This window comes from Callorhinus ursinus, unplaced genomic scaffold (genome assembly GCF_003265705.2).
Source record: "Callorhinus ursinus isolate GAN/ISIS: 27379988/994484 unplaced genomic scaffold, GSC_fseal_2.0 scaffold2, whole genome shotgun sequence".
NCBI classification, from domain to species: Eukaryota; Metazoa; Chordata; class Mammalia; order Carnivora; family Otariidae; genus Callorhinus; species Callorhinus ursinus.
In genome coordinates, this window is record NW_027397064.1 from 36,936,492 (window position 1) to 36,960,786 (window position 24,295).

At 38.9% G+C, this 24,295-nt stretch overlaps 1 protein-coding gene across 6 annotated transcripts in view; it reads left to right on the plus strand.

The window, feature by feature from the left end:
* The window catches only part of HECW2 (HECT, C2 and WW domain containing E3 ubiquitin protein ligase 2), a 349,247-nt gene that overhangs the window by 148,805 nt on the left and 176,147 nt on the right, over window positions 1-24,295 (plus strand). The gene's annotated exons all lie outside the window — the stretch shown is intronic.

Consider the following 24,295-nt stretch of genomic DNA (forward strand, 5'->3'; position numbering starts at 1 on the left):
TCTGGCCTTCCTCCAGAGACCAGCGTGAACTGACAGAGAAGTGAAGAATGGTGTGCGCAGTCTTGATGGCTATGGCAAACTCAGAGAATAAAGAGAGAGCTCCAAATTAGTGGAAAAGAAGGCTGAACTAAGGTTTTATGTTTTTTTTGTGGGGTCTTCACGGTGGTATCATGTTAAAATTGACATCATTAGGATGGACCTTAATCTGCATGACTTGTCCTTATGAAAAGGGGAGATCTGGACAAAGACATGCCCGACAGGGAGGATGCCATATGAACATGAAGATGGCCATGTCCAAGCCAGGCAGAGGGGCTCGGAACGGATCCTTCCCTCATAGCCCTCATTAGGAAGTAACTGTCGATGCTTGATTGCAGACTTCTAGCCTCCTGAACTGTGAGACAAGAAATTTCTGTTGTTCAAATCACCCAGTTTATGGTACTTTGTTACCTTCATTATGGCAGCCCTAGGAAATCAATACAATAGGTATTTGTTTAAATACTGGGACTGTAACTAAATAAGAATTCTTAAACTGCATAGCCTGATCTTCCAAGGTAATTTTGATCAAACTCATAATAAATTTCAAATTAAATTTCCTCCTCAGGAGCTTTAAGGCCATGCCAGGCTGCCCCTTTTCTCTCTTTGTACTTCAGCCATGCCCCCAGCGCCACCTCACACCACTGTCTCCCATGCTTGGACACCGTCTGGTGTGTCTCTTTTTATGTACAGTGCCCTAGATGTCTGGACTTTGCTACCCTGAGTCTGTCAAGGCTGTCCTCCTTTCTACAAGGCCTTTGTACGGAACCTGGATTGCTTTTTAAAACTTCCACTGCTTTGTGTTTTTTTTTTTTTTTCACTTCTTCTGACCAGAAAAAAAATTGTCACCTTTAGAAATGGTAGCACCTACTAAAAAGAAAGCACTATTTGAATTCACCACAGATCCTGACCCTTAATTAAAAGATGCTGCTGCCTCCAGCTGAGCTGTTACCTTTCGCGGCATTTGGAGCTCAGAGTCTGTATTTATCTGGGTGGGCTGTTATCACAGCTCTTACCACACTGTATCCTTACCGTTTGTGGGTTTGTGCCTCCTACTATATACCATAAGCATAGAGGCTGGCCATGTCTTATCATATTTGGATCCTCCATGCTCAGTACCCAAATCAAATTCAATACAAATTTGTTGAATCGATGAGCATTTTAAAAGGAAAACTGAGGTTCAGTGTCTGATAGGTTATATTTCAGTTTGACCTACAGTGAATTCTGTGATGTGTTGTTGCATCTGAAATGTTCTTCTAGTCTTTAGATTCAGAATATTGTTGATTTAGAGAATGTTTTTAGCCCTAGACTGAATTCCCAAGATTTTGTGAATCTCTATATTCCTAGGGAACTTTAGGAATTTTTCCAGTGGTTCAGGTGTGTTGATTTGGTTAGACACAGCAGACGGACTTAAATAACCATCCCCCCTTTCTTTCCCAAAATCTCTTAAAGATCTATTCCTATGAGTTAGATTGGACAGAGATGGTCATTTTCTAGAATTCATCCTATGCTTAAACCATTCATCTGTTTTTAAGTTCTGCTCTCTGACTGAAGTTTTCAAAATCTGGCTGTCAGCATACTGACAAATTAGTCCTCTTGGATGATATTCTACTTCCTGTCACTTTTAGGATTACGTGCAAATGCACTTTTGCCATTTACCAGTTAAATACTTTCCCCCAAGTGTGTTATGCGCACTTGTATTTTGAAGAGCAAGACAGTAGAATGATGATAATCTTTACAAATCCTTGCATCCAGACAAGAGAACGCTTGGAAGAGCAATAAGAACATTTCTATCTTTTCATGATCAAATGGTGCACCATGACACTGCCATCCTATATTAGAGGATAACTCTGTGCTGATTTGTCAGGAGCAGTTACTCTTAGGCATCCTTTACTGATCTGGGATAAACATTTAACTAAATGTTATTTGTTGCCCAAATAGCAACCTCGGATTTATGAACCCCAAACTCTACCAAACCAGGCAATTCACTTCAGCAAATCTTTCATGGTTCTTATGCCAGGTTTTATGGGTAACACACAACTTCTACCTTTAAGGGAGTTACTATATAAATAAACTCAGGATGGTGGCCCTGGTTTGAGGTTGGAACTCTGGTTTAGGGCATGTACTTCTTTTAAATCTTATTCTGGCAACATGGCACTTTTCGTTCCTGCCCTCATGCATAGTGGGCTCCTTTTGAACCTTACCACTGCAACAGGAGGTAGAAAGTAGCACCTGCTTGACAAATATGGCCAGGAATGCTCTGTGGGCCTTTAGCCTAAGTCTAAAGGAAACTCTTGAACCCACTGGAGGCTTTTGGAAACTTTCTTTGATGCAACTCAGTGATTAAGAGATCCTGGGAACTTTAGAACTATGACCAGGTTTGCCCATGCCTGGCTGAATACATCAGACTAAAGTGGTACCAAACCTTGCTCTTGCAAATGGAGGAAAGATTGTTCAATTTCTTGGTGCTGCGTAGTTTTCGGTTCATGGAGCATTTCCTGTTAGGAAAATCCCATCCATCTAGTCATTCATTTTATTTATACTTGACCATCACCAGTGCACCTAAACCTAGTTATGGCACTCCTTCATCTAGCTATTGTGAGTTGAGAGACTGGAGGGGATAGGATACAGGGGACAATGTCATCGTAATCAGGACTGCTAACAGAAGAACAGATTCTAGAGCTGGAAGGGCCCTAAAGGTAATTGTCACTCATATACTATAGATGAGGAAACATAGAGACTGATTGAAGCCTGCACCAACCCACACAGCTGTTGAGAGTCGTTTGGGATCCTGACTTGTTGTTCTTGATACTCCATTCAGTGTTTTTTCCGTTACACCATTATGACTCTTTGATTGATGACTATTTGCACATTTAGGGCATGGAATGTCATGCTTTTGACTTCAGATTGAATGAATGTGGATGAACGATTTTCTACATGCCCTTTGTTTCTATTAAGAAGTAGACTATGAATTGAAGTACTGATTTGGAGAACTGCCCAGGACTTGTTTAACTTCCTGCAACTTCTTGTCCTTAAGTTGTCCATGAAAGGACTCAGAAGGTGCTAGATGATGTGAAACTTGAGGCTTTTCAGAAAAAAGAATCATTCCAGGTTTTTAATATGGGCAGAGTGACATCCTCTGTATTGAGATAGAGAATAACCCACCTGTTTTGTATCGAGAGGAAGACTTGGCTCTGATGTGAATGTCAGTTAATTCCACAAGCATTTAAACACCTACAATGTGCCAGGCAGTGTGCTAGGCACTGGCAATACACAGATGAATAAAACATCAACTTGGTTTTCTAGGAACATGTACCCTGTGAGAGAAGAGACATGTGAACAGATAACTTCAGCATAATCTTCTAAGAACAACACATACACAGAGCACGTGATGGCAGAGGGGCTCAGTTTAATATATGTTTTCATTTGTTAACTTGGGCTTAGCAAGAAGAGCACTGAGCAAGGAGTCCAGCCATTAGGTTTTGTTCCCAGCACTGTGATGTCTGATCGTGTAACCCAGTATAAACCATTTAGCATCTTTCTCTCTCTGCTGGAGAAATGAAGAATCGTGGTAAACTCCTAAAAGGTTATTGGGAAGACTGAACAAACTGTCTATGAAAATGCTTTGAAAGTATTGTCTGCCACACAAATCCAAGTGTATTATTTTCATTTTGGAAGCAGGTAACTATTTTTTTTTAAGCCAGAAAGCTCATATTCTTTGATGAAGCTCTCTATAAAAGCATCCATTATCAAATATTTATTGAGCACCCAAATATTTATTGAGCACCTGTGTCCATGTCCTAAAATACAACAGTGAATTAAACAGAGAAGGCCCCTGTTTGTGGAGCTCATATTCGAGAGGGGAAAGATAAAAAAAATTTTAAAAGTAAAGAAAAATATCAGGTAATATTTTAAGTAAGTACAATGCAGGTAATAAAACAGGGTAATATGATAAGAGTGATTGGGTAGACTTTATGTTGGGTCAGGAAAAACTCTCTGAAAGGTGACTTTTAAGCTGAGTGACAAGAAGGAGCAAGCCATGCAAATATCAGCGATAGGAAGGAACGGTTCTAGCGTAAGCCCTAGGCAGGAATGAGCGGCAGGTTTCTGGAACGGAGAGAGGACCAGTGTTGCTAGAGCACAGTGGATAAGGGACACATAGGACATACTGGGGGTCGGAGAAATAGACACACTGGATCACAGGTAATTTTGTAAGCCATCATAGGGAGTTCAGATTTTATTCGAAGTACAGGGGAGACCAGTGAAGGATTTTAACTAGCAGAGTAACAAGGTTTGATTTTTTTAGAAGATCACTTTGGTTGCTGGTGGAAAATGAATCATAGGTCAAAGTCTGGTGGCAGTGAAGGTGAGAGAGAATGTGAGCTTATCCTGGGCTTATAGCAGAGAGGCTGATAGGAGTAGAATGTATATAGGATATTATTGAAGATAGTATCAAGAGAATTTCCTCATGGTTCAGTATTGGGTAATGTGGGAAAGAAAAAAATCTAGGGTAGCTCCTTAATTCTTGACCAGAGTAGTTCAGTTAATTGAGGGAGGAGTAATTGGGGGAATGGGGAGGAATAGAAGAGGGAGTCAAGAATTATTTTATCTGTGTCAAATTAGACATGCCTATTAGACGTAGGTGCACATGTCAAGAAGGAAGTTAGGTCCGTGAATCTGGAATCAAGGAATCATTAACAAATTGATGGAGCTGGAGGAAGCTGCCCTGAGAGAGTCCATCACTATACCACCTAGAAGGGGGTCTAGGATGGAGGCTGCGCAGAGGGCAGAAAGAGTCGCAGAAGTCCAAGAGAGTGTGGCCAGGAAAGAAAACCATGTGAAGGACGTGTCCTGAAAGCCATGAGAAAAAAGGAGAGTATAATCAAGTAGGAGAGAGTAATCCACAGTGCTGGTTAGAGCTGAGAGGCCAAGGACTGTAAGAGGAGTGACCATGGGTGGCAAAAAGTAATGAGCATTGTGCTTGGCAGCGTGGAATGGAGATTGTTGGTGTCTTGACAAGTTCACTCTGAAGGGGGTGAAGCAATGGGGGAGTGCCAACAGAGGCATTCAGAATAAAGCAAAGGCATTTTTAGGTTTTTCATTAGTGGATATGATCTAGTAGACATTGTCCAGATGATACTGATGACGCAGGAGAGGGGATGCTCCCAAGAGATAAATCCTTGAAAAGATGAGAGCAGATGGGATTTAGGGCACAAGTTGGGGCCTTGGACTTCAACAGGGGCAGAGGCACTTCACCTAGAAGAGCGGAGGCAATGTAGCAAAGATGTTTCTAGAGGCAGTTGAGTGGTGGGTCTGCTTCTGCTTGTATGCATTCGGAAGTGGTGGGGGGGGAACACGTGACATAATCATCTAGGGAAGTGAGAGAGTACGTGTAGTGGAGAAGTGTAGCAAGGTCGCCTGGCAGTACTGAGTCCCATGGAAGATCTGTGGTCATGAGTTGAAAGGCAGACCAGAGTGTCTTTGTGTTTGGTTTTATTTTACTTTTCTACCAGTTGGGCTACAGTGATGGTCTAACTAGGTGGCTGGGTTTAATTACTGTTGAGCTTTATCATGGGATGCAGTGGAAGGAGAGAAGGAAGATGGAGTTAGAGGATGATTATAAGAATGGATCAAAGAATCTAGCAGGATAAGGAAGACTTTGATGACTTTGGGGTGACTGATGGAGGAAATGAAATGAAAGACCTGGGGCGCCTGGGTGGCTCAGTTGGTTAAGCAACTGCCTTCGACTCAGGTCATGATCCTGGAGTCCCTGGATCGAGTCCCGCATCGGGCTCCCTGCTCGGCGGGGAGTCTGCTTCTCCCTCTGACCCTCTTCCCTCTCATGCTCTCTGTCTCTCATTCTCTCTCTCTCAAATAAATAAATAAAATCTTAGAAAAAAAAAGAAATGAAAGACCTGAGACAGAAGGATTTCTGGAGTGAGATCACAGGAGCTGGTGAGCTAGAAGATGAGGAGGTAGGTGTTTGAGTGCAGAAATATGCCCAAAGACGGAAAACAATTTCCAAGATGATACAAGAAAATTACAGGAGTGAAAATACATTTGTTTTCTTTTTTTTAAAAAAAGATTTTATTTATTTATTTCAGGCAGAGAGAGAGAGAGAGAGAGAGAGAGAGAGATGAGCGCGTGGGGGGGGGGGGGGAGTGGTAGGGACAGGGAGAAGCAGCTTCCCCACCACTGAGCAGGGAGCCCAATGCAGGACTCAATTCCAGGACACTGGGATCATGACCTGAGCCAAAGGCAGATGCTTAACCAACTGAGCCACCCAGCCCCCCTGGGATTTAATATGAGTGTTTTGAGGGTTTCTTCACCATAAAAAAATTAGCATTACATTCTCAGTTATAAACTTTTGACTAGGAATACCCTTTGAAACTTCCTGCTTGGTCAGGACAGTGTTATTGAGTGTTGGGAAATGAGAACATCATTTTCTTCTACTAAAAGACCTAGGAAGAGACTTCAAAAAATTTCTTTATTTCTACATAACCCTAGCAGGCATGGCACAAAGAAGCATGACTAGTGCTTTGGGCAAGTAAGTAAACGTTTGTGGGGAGAGTCATAGGGAGAATTAGGCTTTTCAGCTATTAAAGAATACAGTGGGACTCCTACTCAGTCTCATATTCCAGTACCAGGCATCTCCTCATCCATCAAGAATGATTTAAAGAATCAAGTGTATCCAGTGTGGATATTGCAAGTTGCTACAGACAGTCCAATTGTAAGAAAGCAGTTTATTGTTAGCTTCAAACAGAAGACTTTTCCCTGGAACTTAATTGCATATAGTAAAAACCTAATAATATAACAGGATTAAGCAGCCACAGCCAATTAGTCATTCCATTGTATATTACTAAAGCCAAATGTCACCTAAAGCATTGATCTTAGGTGGATATGAGGCTGAAACCACATTTATATAACATAATTTTAAAAGAAATTCTAGAAGCTATAGAAAATGTTGATAGTATGGTGTTGAAGTAGGACATGCTTGATATGCAACCTGAGAACTTGAAAAAATGTCTGGCTTACAATCTGGCTACATTTAGTAAGCTGGGAGACAGACATGTCTCTATTTTTAAAAGTTTCTTTCTTTTTTTTTTAAGATTTTATTTATTTTTTTGACAGAGAGAGACAAAATGAGAGAGGGAACACAAGCAGGCACAGTGGGAGAGGGAGAACAGGCTTCCTGTGGAGCAGGGAGCCTGATGCAGGGCTCGATCCCAGGACTCTGGGATCATGACCCAAGCCAAAGGCAGATGCATAACTCCTGAGCCACCCAGGCACCCCTTAAAATTTCTTTCAAAAGATCTGAGGTTCTATTACATTCTGCCATTCTTCTTCCCTGTGTATTTCCTTTTACCTACTGGTCTTAAAGCCATGGTTATCTTATCTTCCCTGTGGAGAATGAGCTTTCCAGAATGTTTTGGTTCATTTCCTTGAGAGCTTTCAGGCCTTAGAATTTTTTCACTGACAAGAGATAGCTGTAAAACTTTGGGGGAAGTGACTCAGTCTCCTAAAATAAATCTCGTAAGTTGCTGAGGACTTTGTAATCAAATCACATTTTGCAGAAATGAGCTGCATAGTATAAATGTCTTTTTGAAAGGATATTTTAAAAATTATGGCATCTTGACGATCTGAAGATTTGCACTTACCAAATCTCTTTCATATGCTGAGGTGAATTTTATAATGGCAGAGTCTTCCTTTGCCTGCAAGTCTATTTAATAGTCCATGTGTATACCCAGGTACATGCAAAAAGCAGAAACACTTAGCAATCTGTTGCTTTAGTAGTATGATTAAGTTCCCTAAAAAATATCTATTAAACACTTTCTTGCCCATTATATCAACTGTCAAATAAAGAATCAAAATACAACAGTTAGTTGAGCTTCCTTGTGGCAGCCTGTGGCTATTTGGTACTTCCTGGCTTTTCCTTTGCACTGGTTCTGCCCTACATGGCACAGTTAAAACGGGTCATCAGCTGGGGAGAGCTACCCAAGAATAAAAACCCCAAGGCAAAGAGGTCCATATGTTAGTTAATTCTAACTCTATTTGGTTTACAAATATTTAAGTTTCCTGCATAATAAGCACTCAGACTCCCAAATTAAATTGTTGGCCACAGAAATTTTGTTTGCTGTCTTACAGATATTTTTCTTTTTTTTGGAGGTGGGGCAGGGGGGTATCGTTCTGGGCTCCTGTCAGAAGGTACCCTGCAGTAGTTTACATTAGATACCATGAAAACCATTCCATTCAATATGCTGCACTCTATACCCTGATAAAAAGCTGTTAAATGAAAACGTTATGGAGCATAGTGTCTCTAAGGGGGACTGAACAAAGCAAACGCAGCTCAAGTAACCATGGTATGGAGGTGTACCATGTACATGGATGACTAAAATTTCTCACTTGGATTCTCATGTTGGACAACAGTTCCAGAGTTTCTTTGACTAAGAATAAAAAATATACTGCTGCAAACTATCCCCTCACCCAAACTAAATCCAAGGTCTATTAAATGGTCAGGTACTATGTAGTTGCTTGATTTTTGAATTTCTAATGAAAGCTTGCCATTTCTTTTTTTTTTTTTTCTTCAGTAACTTAAGGTTTTTATGGTGAGTTTCTCTCCTTGGGTTGCCTAGTTATTGTGGGTACTCTCTCCATGTGATGGTCCTATGAACAGTAGCTGTCCCTTGATTTAAAGTTTTATCTAGGGAATTTTGTTTTCCATTGGGAATCATGTTGGTGAAGGAAGATACATCCTCAATATTAAAACTTTTTCTCTGAGTACAAATGGATGCTCTTTAAGTGTTCGTATTTCATTTTAAAACATCTATGTATGTATATTCACACGTATTAAACATCTGTAAAAGGTGGGTTGTTACCTGACATGATATTTTGAAATGTTTGGTAAGAAGGGATGGCCCATATTTTTAGAGGTAGAGTTTTTATTTTTTTATTTTTATTTTTAAATTTTTTTAAAAAAGATTTTATTTATTTATTTGAGAGAGAGAGAGAGATCACGAGCAGGAGCGAGGAGTAGAGGGAGAAGCAGACTCCCTGCTGAACAGGGAGCCCAGTATGGGACCTGATCCCAGGACCCGGGGATCGTGACCTGAGCCGAAGGCAGACGCTTAACCGACTGAGCCACTGAGGCTCCCAAGGTAGTTTTTAAAGAAAAATGCCATTTAAAACTTGCTACAAGAGGATTATATTTTTGTAAAATTTCAAACAATACAATTTTTTCCCTTTCTCCACCAAAGGTGAGAAGTGTTGATGATGGATTATATATAGCAGCACACACACATAGACACACTTGCACATATGCACACACAAATATACTTTTAAAACAAAAAAATATCATTCTAGGCATATTCTTCTGCAAATTGCTTTTGTTTTTACTTTGCAGTGTGTCTTAAACATTCATCCATCTCACTATTCATTGTTTTTAACTCCTTTGTAACATTCCCTGATATGTTTGCACAGTAATTTATTTAACCATTGTCCTGTTGATGGTCATTTGGGTTGGTGCCAAGATTTGGTATTACAAACAGTGCTGCACTGCAATAAACATTTCTACATTTACAGTTTTGAGCATTTGTGTCAGCATTTCTAAAAAATTAGTTAATAGGGGCACTGCGTGGCTAAGTCGGTTAAGCATCTAACTCTTGATTTCGGCTCAGGTCATGATTTCAGGGACATGATATTGAGCCCCATATTGGGCTCCACACTCAGCTGGAGTCTCCCTTGCTCTGTGCCCCTCCCCCCACTGTGTTTTCTCTCTCTCTCTCAAATAAATAAATCTTTAAAAAAATTAAAATATAAAAAAGTAGTTTCTAGGCATGGAATTGCTGAGGCAAAGAATGTGCACATTTAAGAGATACTGCTAAATATCCCTCCAGAAACATATCAGTTTACTAAAATTTTCATTATTAAGCATGAAATTAAATTAGAAATTGTCCAAATGATAGGGTTACAAGTGTGCTGAGTGGTTGGGGAATATATTACAGATGAAGTTGTATACATTTTTAGGTTTCATAGAAATTTAAAATCTTTAAGGAGACACAAGTTGAATATAAAATAGGAAATTATTTTAAACTTTGCATTTTGCTTTTTCTAAGAATGCAGGTCAGTGGTCAGAGAGAGGACAACAGAGTCACTACTTGGTATTGGATACGGAGGTGAGTGAAGGGTATCTTTACAGGAAGGTGCTATCTGGAAAAAGATGGTCTTTCGTCAGGTTTTCATGATTTTTAAGTAAACAACTGTGACTGGGCTTCAGTCCAAGAAGGTCTTTGTGCTAGGACAATACAGATCTTTAGGCTATGGAATAGAAGTAGAATAACAAAATTTCCTGTGCATATTTGGTTTATAAATATAACCTCTTTGAAAGCACATTTTCAGTTTCAAGTATCCCGTGCTTCTGAACTATTTCTAGGCTATCCTGTTTCAGTCAAAGGGCTTGATTTTAATACAATACACAAGCTTATCTTTTCATTCAAGAGCAAAATGCTATATCTTTTCCAGAGGTATGCCGGCATTAGTCATATACCCTACTCTCCTTCCCCCAACATGAAAATCCTTCCTCTGTCTGTCCCATTTCCTTGCTGATGTATGTAACAGCAGTGATGCACTTTCTCTGCAATGTTGGCAGCTATAATTAGGCTATCCCTTTTGGAAAGACCTCAAGGATTCCACAGTGAAGGTTACAAAACACCAAACACTATTCACTATGATTAGAAACATTGTTGAAATTTTGAGATTTTATTCTTAGATTCATGAAAAAGCTCCTGAAAAACTAGCCTGGGGGAGGGAGCCAATTAATTTCTTATAAGACAAATTCTCCATGTTTCCAGATTCTGGCATATTTTTTATTCTAGGGGGTTCCAATTATTAATTATTCTTATAATTATATATGATACAGTACTGAGTACCCACTGTGTTAGGACCTACTCTAGGAGTTTATTTAAATCCAGAGGACTCTTTCTTATCTTGAACACTTGTCAGCATCTAATATTACTCTTCTCTTATCTAGAAAATGCCGGTAGACATGGCAGTAAAGGGCTATTGAACTGTTTGTTCAAAGATGTAATATTTTGCTGATGATTTGAATTATTCTCTTGAAAACTCATTGCGTCTACAAGTCCAAGCATCTGTCAGTCCCACTCAGGAGACTGTCTGGTTAGAACAACAACATTGATGTTCGATAGGCCTGGGTTTGAATCCCACCCTTGTTACCTATTAGTGACTTGAACTTGGGCAGGTTATGTAAATTTATAGTTTCACCATATGTCAAATGGGCACCATAACTCCTATGGGACTGGAAAAAGAAATGAATAAATGTTCATATTTTACTTGGAGGAAGAGCTTGATCATGAGTTGCTGTTCTTATAGTTGGCACTTTATTCTCAGTTTTGTGGAAACTTAAAATTGTGCTTACCTCAATTTTGTACCAGAGTATTTTTCTACTGCAGATGTTGGTAAATAAGTAGCATTAGTATCTGAAAATTTAGCCCAAAGTAGTCTGTGTGACTTTTTGAAGTTTTATTTTACCTCTTTATAACGTAAGTGTGTTTTCACATATAATTGCTTTTTAAAAATCATGAAGCATGAGAGACTAGGGACTCCGAGAAACAAACTGAGGGTTTTAGAGGGGAGGGGCGTGGAGGGATGGATGGGTTAGACCGGTGATGGGTATTAAGGAGGGCACGTACTGCATGGGGCACAGGATGTTATACAAAAACAATGAATCATGGAACACTACATTAAAAACTAATGATGTACTGTATGGTGACTAACATAACAAAAAAAAACCAAAATAAAATAAAATTTTAAAAAATCACGAATTAAATTACATCTTTAAAGTAGCCTCCAAATATTATGCTCCATATTTGGGAGCATGGGCCTGGGTGAGGAGAGGTCCCTGGAACACCAGTGCATTCTTCTGGAGTCTGCATATTCAACTCGGGAACCAGTGCCTCAAGAGGAACTCTAGAACTATCAAGGCCCAAATATAGGGATCATTTTGAGATTAAGAATGGATTTTTTTAACATGTTTTATTTATTTATTCATGAGAGTCAGAGACAGAGAGAGAGAGGCAGAGACAGAGGGAGAAGCAGGCTCCCCGCCCAGCAGGGAGCCTGATGCGGGGCTCGATCCCAGGGTCCTGGGATCATGACCCGAGCCAAAGGCAGACGCCTAACCATCTGAGCCACCCAGGTGCCCCAAGAATGGATTTTTTGACAAAATCAGAGAGGGTGACAAACCCTAAGAGACTCTTAACCATAGTAAACAAACTGAGAGTTGCTGGAGGCGACAGGGGTGGGGAGAATAAGGTAACTGGGTGATAGACATTAAGGAGGGTACGTGATGTAATGAGCACTGGGTATCATATAAGACTAATCACTGACCTCTACCTCTGAAACTAATAATACACTATATGTTAATTAACTGAATTTAAATAAATAAATAAATAAATAAAACAAAAAGAATGGATTTTTTGGCCAATACATCACCACTGATTGAAACAAAATCATGTAGTAACATTGAATTGTAAACATATGTAGGTTTGGAAGCCATACTTCTATCTCTGTTTTTAAAATTTATTTCTCCTCTATTTTTATTTTATTTTATTTTTTTTATTTCTCCTCAGAGTTAATGAAGCACCTAAATCTGTAGAATACTATGAACCTTTTATTCTAACTGCAGAGACAAGATATCAAAAATTCATAGCTGTATACAGTGGCATAGGATTGGGTGAAGAATGAGTGGTGGATAGTAAATGATATGTTTAAGAGAGAAAGATTCCACTTTGGACTGGAAGCCAAAGCTGGCTTCACAGAGGTTCATCGGGGACTTGATTAGAGTTTAAAGAATGAGTGGGACTGGATTGGTTGGGAAATGAGTCATTTAGGGGATTTCTTCTTTTCCCTTCCTATATCCAAGCTATTTCTTTTTTTTTTTTTTAAGATTTTATTTATTTATTTATTTGAGAGAGAGAGAGCACAAACAAGGGGAGCAGCAGGCAGAGAGAGAAGTAGACTCTTCGCTGAGCAGGGAGCCCGATGCGGGACTCGATCCCAGGACCCTGAGATCATGACCTGAGCCGAAGGCAGATGCTTGACCAACTGAGCCACCCAGGGACCCCGCCCCCCCTCCGCCAAGCTATTTCTAAGTCTTAACTGCTATGTCTTTTATCAGATCCTGAAACACCAAATTTATTAAAACCTATAGCAATATCTCTTGCTTTCACAAAGACCTAGTAATTATATAACATCACCCCCTGGCTGAAGTTGTTAACATGTTTATTTAAGCTGTCATATTTTGCCAGGTATCTCTGCTTCTGTGCATGCATAATCAAAATACTTTCTCCCACTAACTCGGCCATATTGTTTGTTTTCAAAATTTTTAACTTGACTTGCCTTCTCCTTCAGATTTTGAGTTCTTCGTATCCAGCCAAGATTCTTTCCAGGCCAGTGTGTCCTCTCTCATTTATCCCATGGACAGATACTGACTTCCCAGGCCATTTTATCCTTCTCTCCACCCCCAGCCCCTACACTTCCACTTTTTTCCCCTTCTGTGTTTCCTTCCTTCCTCTTTGCTTGCCTGAAACCACCTCCCCTTCTTAAGAAAAACTCTGCTTCCTGCTGATGTGTTTCAGGAAGGGCATGCTTTGTACAGGGTTGTTGGAGCTTTGTGGAAACTGGTCCTTATTATTATTCAGCTCCTGTGTCACTAGTTGGCCCTGCCATAAACATCTTTGGGTGTAAGCGAGAAGGATGAGCAGGTAAAGCAGTGGTATTGGGATATTCTGTTGAGTTTTAAAGGAGACCCCACTGGAAAAGCAGTGTCTTGGCATGTATGAAGGAAATGGTAACTAAATAAGTCAGTGGAGACCCGTAACCTAAAGAATTTAACTATTTCCAAGGGAAAACAAATTGTGGTGATTGAGTACCTTAATAAAAATGGGAAAAGTGCCTTGGGTGTTTACAAGTAAGGATGTGCTATGCCATTTGGTAGGAGATGAAGGACTGTTCTGTCACAATGACTTGTAAAATTGTGTAGAGGGCTAGCAAACCTGTTACATATTAGCATGTTTTTTAAAAAATTATAAAAAGAAAAAAACCACAAAACCCAAATTCACTTATGTCCTCATCCTCTGCTGGCTCCCCATCTTGCAGAAGAATTTAAGATTTGACAAACGCAGGTCTGTAGAGACCAACCGGCAGTGTATAGATGCAAGTCATCAAGATGATGTGAATGGGGTAGGTCCATAGTGGCCCCAGGAAGTGAATATCAGTAGGCTCTTCCAGAAGTGAGCGGAAGGCCCACTCTCAGAAGTGAGACTTCTCTGGTACCTGAGTCATATTAGGCACTACCTTATGGATGCCTTCATTTGTTCTTCGAGGGCAGAAAGTAGGGACAATGTCTTTCCTCTGTCACACCAAACTGTAAGCCGCTTCCATTCTTCTATATGTGGAAGACATCACAAAGGCAGTGTTTTTTGTTTTTAGAATTGGAGTCTATGCAAACCTTGGTCTCTAATACATTTGCAGGACAATGATTTGCTGCAACTGGTGGGGACATTGTCTCGGTCTTGACCAGGCCACTTTTACTCATTCTTGTTTCCTCCTTGATCTCTATAGCCATTTCAGCTTGGTCACCTCCTAAGGAAATGCCTGTAGGCAAATCTCTATGTCTAGAGATTTGGGGCATAGTTCTCCAAAAGGAGCAACAATAGGGATGCTTTTATAACTTATGTTGAACATTTAAAACTTATTCTTTAGAAGATTGAAACAATCATAGGTTGCAACCAGAAATGTATAAGAATGACTGTTTTTAGATGTTTATTTCTATCTCCTTTACTAGATAATGCAGGGAATCTTTAAAAATTACATTTCTGAACTCTTCTCCATGTAATAATTTACTATGTATTTTTTGTCATGTATATATTTTCTTTCATTACTTTGTAAACAGATCTAGGACTTAACCATATGTGTTTACCTAAAAACTGTTTTTATTGTTTAAATTAGAAGCTTTTCAATTACTTTTATGCTCTAGCTTTTCTTTGTATATATATATTTTTATTGCATTTAGACATGCAAGTGTTTTTCTCCACTTCCCCCAACCCTGATCCCTTGCAACCACCATTTTACTTTCTGCCTCTGTGAATTTGCTTACTCTAGGTACATTATATAAGTGGAATCATACAAAATTTGTCTTTTTGTGCACCTAGCATAATGTCTTCAGGATTAATCCATGTTGTAGCATGTGTCAGAATTTCCTTCCTTTTGAAGACTGAATAATATTCCATTGTATGCATGTACCACATTTTGTTCATCTAATCATTCATTGATGGACATTGGTTGCTTCTACCTTTTGGCTATTGTGACTCATGCTGTTGTAAACATAGCTATACAAATACCTCTTCGGGTCCTTTTTCAGTTCTTTTGGGTATGTACCCAGAAGTGGGATTTCTGGAACATGTGGTTATTCTACGTTTAATTTTTTGAAAAATTGACCTTGTGTTTGCCACAGTTCCACAGTCTCCGGTGTTAATTTCCACCAGCAATACATAGAGTTCTAATTTCTATGTTGTATTGTTTTGTTTTGATAATAAACATCTTAATGGGTATGAAGTGGTATCTTTTTTTAAAAAAAATATTTTATTTATTTATTTGACAGAGAGAGAGACACAGCAAGAGAGTCTTGATTTTGGCTCAGGTCGTGATCTCTGGGTTGTGAGATCGAGCCCCGTGTCAGGCTCCACACTCAGCGTGGAGTCTGCTTGAGATTCTCTCTCCCTCTCCCTCTGCCCCTCCCTGCCACTGCTCACTTCCTGTCTCTCAAATAAATAAATCTTTAAAAAAAACCCAAAAGATTGTGGATGTCATTACTTCCCCCAGGCAGCTGAAAGTGCATTCATAATACTTTCCCTGCCACGTTATAAATTAGTGCAAGCACAATTTCTGTTTTACAGCTGAGGAGATCAAGGCACAGAAAAGGCTAGTAATCTAGCCCGGGTCCTTTCTAATGTGCTTAGGATTCCATGCAGCGACTTTTGCTGCTTGGTTTGAGAGGTGATCACGTAGCTGCTGTGCAGTCATGATGTGTGATAATTTGGGGGAGCACAGAGACTGCTGGCAAGAATGTAAAAATAATCCCCCCTCTGAGAATTAAGCTATAGAGGTGACATACTGATCATGCCACACAGCCTTAAAAAAACTTAGAGAGTTCTCAGGTCTTAATATCATGAAAGCAGCTGATAAAGGGCATAGATTCTGAAAACTGGTGGCCTGGATTCAAATTTTGACTTGGCCGCTTTTTCTCTGTGATGTTTGGGAAGCTACTTGACTTCTTTGAGCCTCAGGTCCTCATGAATAAAATAGGCGTCATAATAGGGTCGACCTCATGGTGCTGTAGAGAAAATTATAAGGCTAATGATTATCAGCTGCATACAGTACCTGACATTGGGGAAGTACTAAAAAATGTTCACTGTTATTATTCCAAACCCTGGCTGTAACAGACCTGTTTTGAAATAGCCGAAAAGGTGATGAAAAATCAGAAAGGGTCTTGGGTAGCTGTAGAAGCTTAGAGTGAGTGGTGTGGTCCTTGAGTGTCCATCCAATCACTGTTTAGGGAAAAAATGTGCTGGCTAGGGATGAGGTCTGTGTGGTGCCAAGGGCCAGGGGCACATGTATCAGATGGTATTAGCCAGAAACCTTTAGGCATCTGAAGTCGTTCCCCTACTTCTGATGTCTGGCTACTAAGCAAACTGTGTGAATAGTTTGGCCTTCTGAGTAGTTTTCCTAGAAGGCCAGAGGATACAAGAATCAGGCCCCCTTCAAAGTTACCTTCCTCCTCAGCTAAGTCTGCCTTTCTGATTCTGACCAACTGTAGGAGCCTGACAGGATCAAACCTCTCACAGAGCCAGGAGGCAGATCCAGAATAGTGGGGATTTCACTGAGTCACAGTCTATCAAACTACATTCTCCAAGCTGTTTGTAGGTATTACGTGATAAAAGGTTTAATCAGTTGAATCACTTCATGACACAATAGAAATCAAAAGGCTTCTGGGAGCTTTTGTATTTGCTAATGGTTGAGAACCTCTAAGAGGGAGTGGATAGTGTCTACCACATTCTACTATTTGACCAGGAGCCCTCTTTCCTAGTAACTTCCCAAAGCACGAAGGTTTCTCAACATGCATTCTAGAGCATTCTGCACTTCTAAGGAAATCTCTCTGTAAGGCTTCTCATTAGCGCATCCATTTGCTTGTAACAGACAATTCTGCAATATGACAATTACTTTCATGCATGGAATATTATTCAGTTAATGGTGTGAGGTCTGTGTGTCACCTTGTGTCTGGAGACAGAAACCAGACATGGGTGAAAAATGTGTCCTGAATGGTCCATAAAGTGACTAATTCATAACAGATTGCGCTTGAGTCACAATTTATGTGTACCAATCTATGCTTCACATTCTAGGAACTGTTGCTTTCCTATTGCCTGTCAAGGTTATCCTCTAGAGAGGTTTATGCTTCTGTTCAGTTTTTCACAGGGTTGTTCCTCATTGTGGCAGTAGCCAGGTTCCAATGCTAATCTTCCTTGCCAACAGAAGTTAACTATGTAATAATCAGAGAACACTCTGTGGACAGTGATTCTTGTATCTGACGAGTAAACACATCCAGTAACCCTAACACTTTTACTTCTGCAAAACTGCCATGATAGTTTGCTTTTGGTACCCAGCAAAATTCACCTATTTCACTTTTCTAGATTTCCAGTCTTGTATATTGAAAATCATAAATATGATTAATTGCTATAAATACATTAAGGAAAAAGAAAATAGGTATTTGTTGAAGGCCCATGAGTAAATGTAAGGTAGCATAGTGTGGTAGTTAAACATATGTACTCTGAAGCCAGATGTTTGGATTGAATCCTGGTTCTGCTACTAATCAGATGTGTGGCTGTGGGCATATTACACAATCTCTCTATAACTCAGTTTCACCCTCTGCAGTGTGGGAATAATAATAGCAAATAAGTCAGAGAATTGATGTTAGGATTAAATTAATTAATAATTATTAAACACTTGGAACAATACATGATAGATAATACACACTATATAGTGTGTTAAATCCATATACCTAAAGGAAGTCATGAAAAAGCAAAAGCAAAAGCAAAAAAATCAGTCTTTAGGAAATGACCTTTGTGCACAATTAGAATAATAAAATAGTATTTTATTTTTATTTATGTATTTTAATTTTTGTTTATTTTATTATTTATTTTTTTATTATGTTCAATTAGCTGTACCCTGAGATCACGACCTGAGCTGAAATCAATCAGTGCTGTACAAAGCTGATTCAGACAGGCGTTCTGAATTAGCCAGCATACTACAGCAAAAACCATCATTAGTTTTTGATGTAGTGTTCAGGATCTATTTTATTTTATTTTATTTTATTTTTAAAGAGTTTGTTTATTTACTTATGAGAGAGAGAAAGAGCATGAGTGGGTGGAAGGGGCAAAAGAAGAGGGAGAAGCAGCCTCCCCGCGGAGCAGGGAGCCCAACGCGGGGCTCAGTGCCAGGACCCTGGGATCATGACCCGAGCCAAAGGCAGACACTTAACTGACTGAGCCACCAAGGCGCCCAAAGATTGATTTATTTTAGAGAGAGAGAGAGCTCAAGGGGGAGGGTGGGGAGGGAGAGAATCTCAAGCAGACTCCGCACTGAGCACAGAGCCCATGACCCGAGTTGAAACCAAGAGTTGGACACTCAACTGACTTGTGCCACCCAGGCGCCCCTTATGTAGTTTTTTAAAGAATGTTTCTTAGTAACTCAGTGCTCATAAGCTTGATTTAATTTAATTGAGGCAAATGAGGGCTTTGAATTTGATAAAAAATTATCTACTGCTGCTAGTTTTCAATGAAATAGTAAGTTGCTAAATGATATTCCCAAAGTAATTTAAGGAAAACAGATGCTCTAATTTGGCATATTTTTCTCTTGCATACATCACACTCTACACACACCTCAGTGGTCTCTTCTCTGCTTATTAACTATATGCTGAGATGCAGCCAAAGATCCGGATCCCTGGGAACATGTAAGCATATTCTCAGAGGTGTACCTTTCATAAGAAGTTTTTTTGTGTTTTTGTTCCAGGGATAATCCCCCTAAAGAATTTAAACGTATTTTGACTCATTAGGACCCTCAGTGTATAGCATTTGTGCCTATAATGTTGCTGTCACTGAGTAATCCTGCTTTCATTGTCGGAGCCTATGAGAAAAGACAAAAGGTGGGTTTAATTTGTAAATAATGTTCTTGTGCCAAGAAAGGGCCAAAACCAAGGATTTCACAGTAGTTTTGATAGTGAAAAATGAGCAGAACTGAGTTATCATCTAGCATCATGCATTGTTTTCATAATTAACTCAAAAAAAACTTTGCTGTTAGTAGTCAGTGTTGTAAAATCTCCTTATAGTTCCAGCAAAACACCAGTATCAATTGCAGTAAATGAGCATTGTTAATTAGAATTTTATTTATTTTTCAGTTTTGCTTGTAATTAATGCATTTTTTTGTCTTATGTATTTGTTTAGTACTATTGGTATTCAGTTATGTATTTGTGTGTATACAATATTATGGTAAAAATGACTTATTTATCTGAGGGACTATGCCAGAATTTTTTTCCCCTTTATGGAAGGGATCTGTTCATTAGTCAAATTCAAAAAACACTGTCTAGGAAGGAGATGGTCTTGGCCCTGCTTGAAAAGAGACTCAGAAACAGAAGGTCAAGGAGATTTTTCCCCTTTTCTAACTTGTAGTGCCGTGGTGCCCAGCTTATCAGCCAACATAATCAGAGCTGTACCCTGAGATCATGACCTGAGCTGAAATCAGTCAGTGCTGTACAAAGCAGATTCAGACAGGTAGTCTGTTTCTTTATATTGCTCTCAATTTCTCTGTTCCTTTTGCATCTTCATATGTTCTCTTCTATCACCTTGCTGCTCCTCAAGCATTTTCTAGCAAGCTTCTGCATTAGGGTCTTTGCACATTGGTTCTCTGTGCCTGGGATGAAGAGGTTAACGTCCTAAACTTTACTCAATTCTTCGCTCCAGTGTCACCTTCTGAAGGAAGCCTGTCTTGCTTTCCTATTCTTGAGACCCTTTACCTGCTCTGCTGTTTTTCCCCAAACACTTATCACTTTCCATTACACTCTGCCATTTACTTCTTATGTGTTTTATTTATTGTCTATCTCCCCCTTCCTTCTTCTGCTAGAATGTAAGCTCCATAAGGACAGGAGTTTTTTCATTTGTTTAGTTCACTATTATATCCCAAAGGCTTAGAATTGTTCCTGGCACAAAGCAGGCACTCAATAAATAACTGTTGAATAGTTTTGTCATTTTACTTTCTTCTTAGTTCACTTCATTAATTTATAGCCTATGTTTCTTGTTTCTAAACAGTTTGAAGGACAGGGGTGGAGATGGCACATTTGTATACATTAGTAGGAGGAAATTCAGGATACCTAGCTCTGCACTGTCCTGACATTTTATTACATTAAATGAGGCATTTTCCACTAAACGAAACATACTCAGTAGATATTTACAAACTTCCAATCTGTTTAGTTTCCTTTGGACTATTTTGGAATAAGTAATTAAGAAAACAAAACTCATCTACTATAGCAGTTATAATCCAGGTAAGTCACAGTCCAGTAGAATACTTTGCAGTAGTTTTGTACTTGACTGTTTGAAGAGCACTTTGGCAAAAATTTCTTTGTATGTTTTTTTCGACAACCTTGACTGGGCTGACAGGTATTTTCAGTTCCTTCACTGAAGTTGCAGAGAAGTTAAAGAATTAGTCCCAGATCATGAAAACGATCTTCTAAGACCTGAAACCTAGGTCTTTAGAGTCCTACCTAGGTGAGCAGAATGCTTTTTATAGCCAGTTATGACATCAGATTATAGGGCAATTAATGGAGAGGGATGATTAAGGATACAGGATCTCAAGAAGGCATCTTACAGGATGAAACATTAATTTCTCTCTACTGAGATCATATTAAAAGATGCTTTAATATTCCCATTTTCATTGGTCTATTGAATACTTTCCATTAAGTAACTTTAGCTTTTATATTCTGATTAAGTAAATAAGCTGTTTGTAAGGCAGAGAAAGCTTTTACATCTTAATGAGATTACATTGTGATTTACTGCATATGGGATACAGAAACCTTCAAAAGGTGACTCAGGAGATTTATTGTTAATGTCATGAAGTTACTGAGAAATGGAGAGAAGAATAAAATAGATTAAACATAGGTATTTAGAATAAGTGATTAATATTTTATAAAGCATACAAAAATTAGTTAACTGGCAGTTTAGTTTAGTTTTTGTTGTTATTTATTTATTTGTTTATTTATTTATTTAAGATTTATTTATTTATTTTAGTGGGGAGGGGCAGAGGGAAAGGGAGAGAAATCCTCAAGCAGACTCCCTGCTGAGTGTGGAGCCATACACGGGGCTCAATCCCAGGACCCTGAGATCATGACCTGAGGTGAAATCAGGAGTTGGACACCCAACTGACTAAGCCACCCAGGTGCCCCTGTTTTTTTTTTTTTTTTTTTTTTTAATCTTACTCAGGATATTGTAATGAAGAACTGTGAAAAGTGCTAGGGAGAGAATCGTAAGTGTTGTTTTCATCATTTTGTTATGTAAATACTCATAAATTTGTGTTCTCTTGTTTGTTTTCCCATAACCCTAATAAGTAATTTCACATTCTGTGATTTTTCCTGCCACCTTTTGTTTTTGTTTTTTTTTTAATGTAGCCATTGCTTCCTCTGGCCTGTGAGAGTTGGGACCAAACCTGAATCATTTTTGTGTCCCCAGGATCCAGCATGTATTTGGCCCATGGAAGGGGCTCAATGCATGTTCACTATCAAGTGAATGAGTAAGCATAACAAGGAGTCCTTCAGTTGGGGAGATCTAGATTTCATTTCTTTTTGGTTTTGCACAGATGGAAGAACTAGGAGATAGAACATCTGACTCTAGAGTGGAGCAGACACTAAGCCAGTTGCTGTATACACATTGCCTCATCTGATCCTCAACAACCCGTGGATGTTGTATGATTTCCATCCCCGTCTTAAAGATGAGGAATGAATGTAGGGCACAGAGTTGCTTGGCCAAAGTCACACAGTAAACAGGTAATAGAACAGGATTTGCATACAGGGAATATATTTAATCACTGTACTATATTGCTTTACCTTTTTGCTATGAAGCAGAAGAGAGTATAGTTTCCATGTTCACTTATTAAAGATTTGCAATGAGGGGCACCTGGCTGACTTCGTCAGAGGAGCATGCATCTCTTGATCATGGGTTTGTGAGTTCGAGCCCCATGTTGGGTGTAGAGATTACTAAAAAAAAGTAAAAACTAAAAAAAAAAAAGATTTGCAATGAATGGTATACATATAGTGTGAAAGTTTGCCACTGAATGATTTAGTCTTATTGGTTGAAATGTTCCCCTTCCATTTTACACCTACCTCTGTGTAGCTTTCAGCTTCAATATTTGACTGTCACTGCCCCCACTAAGGTCAATAGGGACCTCATCACTGCTAAATGTGATGGACATTTTTAGGCTTTATCCTCTAATCTTTCAGAATTTTTTGCTGTTGATCTCAGTTTCCTTCTTGAAAATGTATATATTTTTTTGGCTTTACATCAGACCATTTTCTCCCAATTACCTGCATACATTTATTTCTGCTTTGTCCTCTGCTTTCTTTCCTTCCACTTTAAATCCTGGCATTCTCCAGGTTTTTATCCTAGATCATTTTCTTCTAATTTTTCTCTTGGCACATTCTGAGCAAGCCATCCATCCCCATGGCCTCAGCTAATACCTATAGGGTTAAATCTCCAATTTTAATTATTTCTGGGTGCCATCATTGTATTTCCAGTGTTGACTTGACAACTACACCTGGATGGGCCCCATACTTCTCAGACTCATTATAACCCAAACCAAACTTGAACAGACCCTCCATCCTGTAACCAACTCACCTCTTCTTTTCTTTAATGTTGCTGGTGGCAGTTACCTACATGGAGATTTGAGACTTATTCTTAAAGTTTCTTCATCACTTCTACCCAACTGGCCTGGTCAGTTCACCTCTTCAACATCTATTTCTACCCTCACTGCCTCTGCTTTTATTCAGATACTTGTCATCTGTTCCCTAACTTCGGAGCACACTCCTGATTGATGTTTTGCTGCAGTCTTTTCCTGCTGCAGTTCATCCTCTGTATTCTCACCACAATCATTTGTCTTATAAAATACAGTTTTATCCCGGATTATGAAAATTAAGCTCAGTGAAAAACATGGAAAATACAGGGAATAGAAAGAATAAAATTAAAATTACTCATAGTCCTACTACCATCTCCAATATAATTTTTACCAATATTGAAACCAATACATTTTTTTTATAGTACAGCCTGATCAGCTCAGCTACCCCTGTTTAAAACCATCAGTGTGAAGCAAGATGGAAGCGCAGTTTCTACTGGAATCAGTTGCTGTAGATATTTTTTTAAAAGGCAGGTTATTTATAAATAATGCAGGCAAACTAGGGCATCTATTGCTATCAGATGGAGAACACAACCCTTCATCAACTTGTACAGACTCTCACTCCCTTCTTTTTGTGGTTCATAAAATTTGTCTTGACTACAGTGATTTGCAAAATTTGAAAATGTCTCTAGTTTCTAATTTTATTTAAAAATAGTTATGTTAAAAACTGAGGATTGCTGGAGGGGAAGTGGGTGGGGGAATGGGCTAAATGGGTGATGGGTGTTAAAGAGGGCACTTGTTGGGATGAGCACTGGATGTTATATGTAAGTGATGAATCACTAAATTCTACTCCTGGAAACAGTACTGCACTGTATGTTAACTAATTTGAATTTAAATAAAAAATAGTTGTGTTAAAATAATTTTAAATAATTTTAAAATTATTTTATTATTATTAAACTGAGTAATATTCCATTGCACATATATGCTACATCTTCTTTATCCATTCATCAGTTGATGGATATTTGAGCTGTTTCTATAATTTGGCTATTGTAGATAAAGCTGCTATAAACATATTTGAATAACCATGTAACAAAGGTCTTTATTAGTTTAAATGATATAGTCACATGGATCAAAACTTTTTTAAATGAAAAAAGATATAGATTGAAAAGTCTCCCTTCAACCTCTCCTACATTTCCAGATTTCTCCCTTTCCCTTCAACAAGTAACAATACTTATTACTTTCAGGCTTATCCTTTCAGATT